Source organism: Otolemur garnettii, unplaced genomic scaffold (genome assembly GCF_000181295.1).
Source record: "Otolemur garnettii isolate 467f Iridium unplaced genomic scaffold, OtoGar3 scaffold00031, whole genome shotgun sequence".
In the NCBI taxonomy this organism is placed as follows: domain Eukaryota; kingdom Metazoa; phylum Chordata; class Mammalia; order Primates; family Galagidae; genus Otolemur; species Otolemur garnettii.
Genome location: NW_003852426.1, coordinates 220,812 through 226,715, shown reverse-complemented (window position 1 = coordinate 226,715; position 5,904 = coordinate 220,812). Strand labels below are relative to the sequence as shown.

Below are 5,904 nucleotides of genomic sequence, written 5' to 3'. Positions count from 1 at the left end.
TATATTTTTTTTTTTTGCAGTTTGGTGGGGGCAGGTTCAAATCCACCACCCTTGGTATATGGGGCTAGCGCCCTACTCACTGAGCCACAGGTGCCGCCCTTGATCTTTTTTTTTTTTTTTTGAGACAAAGTCTCAAGAGGTTGCCCTGGATAGAGTGCTGTGGTGTCTCAGCTCACAGCAACCTTAAACTCTTGAGTTTAAGCCATCCTCTTGCCTCAGCCTCCCAAGTAGCTGGGACTACAGGTGCCTGCCACAATGCCCGGCTATTTTTTGGTTATAGTTGTCATTGTTATTTGGTGGGCCCTGGCTGGATTTGAACCCACCAGCTCTGGTGTATGTGGCTGGTGCCCTAGCCGCTTGAGCTACAGGTGTCGAGCCTGTATATTGATCTTATATCTTGCATCCTTCTAGTATTTTCTACATAGAAAAATCATGTCTACATGAAAAGAAATAAATGAAATTTTACTTTTTTCTTTCCAATCTTATTTCTTTTTCTTGTATAGGACCTTTAATAATGTTGAAAAGATGTGGTGAGGGTGGCATTCTTCTTATTGCTGATCTCAGGAGGAAAGCAGCCAACCTTTCACCATTAATTGTAACGTTTTATTCATGTCACAGTATCTGCCTTCTCTGGACAGGTGGGGAGGGGCACTGGGCAACTATTCTGGGGTGGGTTTTGGGGCTATAGGTCTTTTAGGTGTTCTAGGGGAAATACAGCCAGCCAGGGCCTGAGGTGCCTGGTGCTGGGTCCAGGGGACTGATGAAGCCAGGTTATTGGAAGGAAGACTGAGAGGAGGGCTCCAGGTACAGGGGATTGGGGAATGAATGTAGTGGTCAGTGGTTGCAGGGGTCTCACTCCTTCTTCACCGTGGCCTAGGACAAATGGCCCACCTGGCACACTGGACCTGATGGGGTACTAGGACCAGTAATTGAGGAATCCTATTCTAAAATCTTAGGCATTCAGGTATCCACCATGGTGTCAGGTCCTGAACAGAAGATGTCAGATTATGATGCTTCCAGAAATCATAGGGACTGTGCCAGTCTTGGTGCCATTAACCCTACCTATAGTAACTCCTCTCTTCCACAGTCCACTGAGCACTCAGAGGAGCACTTTGCCATCTCCTTTAAGGAAAGGATTGCCATTCCTGAGGAGGAGAATTCTTGTTCTAGGTTTCATAAACTCTAGGCTTTCATGGGATGGGCTTTCTTTTGAACATTGCTTTACTGGGATCCAGGAAACATTGTATATGATTTGCAGTCTTGAGAAGTGGCTGGATTCAAGTTGCTCTGGGTCCTTCTGTTGGTCACCATCACAGGGCTGCTACTTCAGTGGCTTGCAGCTAGACTGGGAGTGGTCACTGGGCTGCATCTTGCTAAAGTGTGTCACCATTGGTATACCAGGGTTCCATGAACAATCCCACAACTGATGGTGAAGATGGCTATTATTGACTCAGATATGCAAGAATTCATTGGCCCTGCCATTGCCATCAATATTCTGTCTGTAGGAAGGGTTCCCCTGTGTGGTATAGTTTTCATCACTGTTGTGTGAAAGTTTCTTATGAGTGTCCGGTGACACAGGTGTGGATTTTGCATTGGAATTGTATGGCATAAAGGAGACTACTGCTCTATGGCAGATAGCAAAAATCTTTATTTCTTCCCAGCTTAAATAGCCGGTGCTGCATGTACATGTTGTTAATGAATATTCATACCATTATCTCACTAACATATTGTAAAAAACAGACTAACTTTTTTAGTGAGACATATTCTTCTAAGTTATCTATTATACTCAAAATAGTAACCATGAAGAAGCAGACTGTTAACTCCCTAGCCCACTTTTTCATAGATATGGAAACTGCTAAGGGGAAAAAAGGCCCATTGTTCTCAGCTTCAAGCCACCTGGAGGCAGTATCTTAACCTTGCAAAACCACGATTTGGAGATCCTGGCGACATGCCAGTGACGCGCCTGTGCTCCCAGCCCCCTGGTCTGGGTACAGAAATTTTACCTCCTTGGTGCCAAGCCATATGGAGTTCTGTCTCAGTCTCTCCTGAATTGTGCCAGGCAATATTTGTACATGCTCACTCTCAGAAATGGCAGAGGCAAAGACATATATGCTTTTTGACTATATTTCCCCCTTCTTTTTTTGATGGTGGGCACTCATATCAGGAGAGCAAATACAGTGGCATAGCTCTCACTTTCCTTCTTAGCTTGAGCAACTCTTTTGTAAATTATATATAAAATTAAACACAAGATTAGTAACAAAGCAAATGAACCGACCGAATGAGCAATGAGCCCATTTATCTTAGATGATGGATTCAATTGTTCAATTCCATCTGCAATTCCTTGCAGAATGGAGTCACCGTCAACCTTCTCCAACTTATGTTGGAAGGTGGAGTACACTTCATACTGTAAATTCATAATATCTGCATTTAAATTTTCATGGTTTAACATATGCTTTTAAACCTTTTTCCAAGGGAATCTGGTTTCATTATATATCACAGGGGTAATACAAAAAGCTGTTACATTCCAATCCCCTTTTAGGTTTATTTTTTTTTTTTTTTTTTTTTTTTGAGACAGAGCCTCAAGCTGTCCCCCTGGGCAGAGTGCCGTGGCATTACAGCTCACAGCAACCTCCAGCTCCTGGGCTCAAGCGAGTCTCCTGCCTCCGCCTCCCAAGTAGCTGGGACCACAGGCGCCCGCCACAACGCCCGGCTATTTTTTGGTTGCAGCCGTCATTGTTGTTTGGCGGGTCCGGGCTGGGGATTCGAACCCGCCACCTTAGGTGTACGTGGCTGGCGCCTTAGCTGGTTGAGCTATAGGCGTCGAGCCAATTTGTTTCTTTACATCACCATTGCAGATACCTTTGTATTTCCACTTTTTAGACAAATATAGCTTATGGAAGCTAGAATTTTTTTTTTTTTTTTTTACTTTCTCATCACTGTTACGGCCCTTACATTTGCATATGAATAATTTACAGTGAAACGCAGCTGAAGCTAGTTACTCAAAGTCATATTCATGTTCATGCCATCCTGTTTAGGCTGTTGCACACAGATCATGCAGGCTGTGGGCATCATGGGAGCTGTCATCATGCCACACAACATGTACCTGCATTCTGCCTTAGTCAGAATACCGGGACAATAACCAGGAAGTTCAGGAAGCCAATGAGTACTTTTTCACTGAATCCTGCATTGCTCTCTTTGCTTCCTTCATCTTCGAAGTCTTTGTTGTCTCAGTTTTTGTGAAAGCAGTTTTTGAGAAAACCAATGAGTAGGTGGTTGAAGTCTGTAAAAACAGCAGCAGTCCCCATGCTGGCTTCTTTCCTAATGATAACTCAGCACTGGCTGTGTACATTTACAAACGAGGTGTTGTGCTGGGATGCTACTTTAGGCCTCCTGCGCTCTATATCTGGGCAGTGGGATCCAGGCTGCAGGACAGAGCTCTACCAAGATAGAAACCTGTTTTGGCCAGTTTGTTGTGGAGGGATTCCTGAACTTAAATGGTCATGCTTTGCCCAAGTGATCCTCATTCTGCTTGTTGCTGTCTTCCAAGATAGCTATCTAACAGGGATGAATGATTTCCTGAATGTTCTACAGTGCTTACATCTTCCGTTTGCTTTCATATCTATCCTCATGTTTGTAAGCATGATACTGGTAATGAGTGATTTTGCCAATAGAGTAGAGGAGAGGATTGCAGGCAGGGTATTGATCTTTATTGTCTGCTTTATCCACATGTATTTTGTAGTGGTTTATGTGCAGGACCTAGGACATGTAGCATTGTTCATGGTGGCTGCAGTGGTCAGTGTGGCTTATCTGGGTCTTGTGTTCTACTTGGGTTGGCAATGTTTGATAGCACTGGACATGTCCTTCCTGGACTGCGGACACATGGTAAGCATCTCTAAAGTCCTGATTACCAAAGAAACCAGCTAGTGGCTATCCTAAGTAAATGCTGGATTAGTCTGTCTGTTCTCTGTGTGTAGCCATCATAGCAGTGTGTTTCTATGGTTTACTATGTAAACATGGCCAAGAATATGTGCTGATGCACAGACTGCATTTAAGATTCAACTGTTGGTTGGGGAAGAATTTGCTTCATATATGTTTGAAAGATAGAATTATTTTTCTTTCCTTGACCTACTATCAGGGAAACGAAATTAGATAGGATTTTTGGAAAACTGCCATTTGCTGCTATCATTCCAGCGCTAAACTCTTAAGTAGGTGCCTAAGGACTAGCTAGTTGTTTATCCTTTTGAGAGATAATCATCTGTGTATGCTTCTTAGCCAGTCTATATGTTTAAAATTTGTTTTGGAAAGTGCCATACATTTTTCACACATAAATGACAGAATGAGTTTACAGTTTTGTTTATCAAATTGAATGGATTTCAAAATGCAGAGAAATTATTTCCTTATGCATATACTTTCAGTTATTTTAATTATATAAAAAATCCATCTAGGGTGGTCATCAAGGTGAAATATAGGATTAAGAGACATCTACCTCTGTCAGGCTTAGAGTTTTTTTTTTTAACCTTATTTCCACTTTAAAATTTCTCAGTAAAAGTTAAAAGACATGAGAAAACAAAGGAGGTGAAAAATGGACAACTAGCAAAACTCACCTGTAGGTGGTGGTTACTAATTACCTTTTGAAGATTTTCCTCAGAGATTGAAAGCCTATCAGGGTTTTCTTGGGAGTCCTGATTTTAATAAACTTCATGTTAGTGTAGAGCTGTCCTGGTGATATTTACACCATATATTTGCACATATAGTTGTAGAACCTTCACTTTTCTCCTCCAGGAGGGTGGTGATAGAAAAAGATGGTAACATTTATGAACCAACATTCTCATGAGATTTGGGGGGTGGTGCGAAAAGACTCAAAGGAGGAAGAAGAGGCATTTGTTTTATTCCTAAAAACCACATCTCATTGGTATTCATTATGTTCTGATGCACTGCTCTGCCTCATGCCCCGGATGACTTTTAAGGCAATGTCCTGAGATATGGACTGAATCATTGCACAGGCTGCTCTTTCCCTCAGCAAGTCAGTAGGTGTCACTGTGGTTGCAAAGTTCTCTCAGCAAGGTTGAACTGGGCTCCCCGGCGATACTGTTTCCTCAAAGGGAAAAGGTTTTGAGACCAGCTGGTAGAGCTCTGGAATTAGAGGAAATCAGTGTCTTCAGCATGAAGGGGCTGTTCCTTAGCCACTTCTGACATTTTTACATGGGAAGCCTGAGACTGTGTGATTATCTGCCGGCCATAAATGATCAAAAAGTCTTTTATGGCCATTGACTTGGTGATAGTAATGAGAATGGCACTGAAGGACTTCTCATCGTTGGAGCTTTTCTTCTGGAGTCCTGGTTGATTGATTTTCTCTGTTCATCAGAGCCCCAGGCATCATTATTACTGATATTTTGCACACAGTCAAAAGTGAAGACTGGATGGCTTATGTTTTATAAGGCATTAAGGGTATACTACTGTGTTTTACTGATTAAACTTTTTTCTCAGCTTGTATTCTATTCAAGTAATAGAATACAGAATCATGAATGGCAATTTCCCTAACTTCCCCTCTCCTTCTACCACCATCATTACCCAAACTGGTTGTAAAGGTACTGTATGAAGATAATTGGCAGAAAACATTCTTCATAAATAGAATGGTAACATTTCCCTTTGTTCCAGTCTGAGTGGTTCCAATCAGTCTCCGATTCACAAACATTTAGCAGTAAATGTAAAAGCTGCTAGTATTCTTTTGAAAGTTATTTTTATGGTCTTGGCACTCATAGCACAGAAGTTATGGCGCTGGCCACATATCCCAAGGCTGGTGAGTTTGAACCCAGCCTGGGCCAACTAAACAACAATGACAACTGCAACAAAAAATAGCCAGGCGTTGTGGCAGCTGCCTGTAGTCTCAGCTACTTGAGAGGC

At 42.3% G+C, this 5,904-nt stretch overlaps 1 pseudogene; it reads left to right on the top strand.

The window, feature by feature from the left end:
* The first annotated feature begins 940 nt into the window (after nt 1-940).
* Nucleotides 941-3,924, top strand: LOC100942382 (annotated as a pseudogene).
* Nucleotides 3,925-5,904: the final 1,980 nt, after the last annotated feature.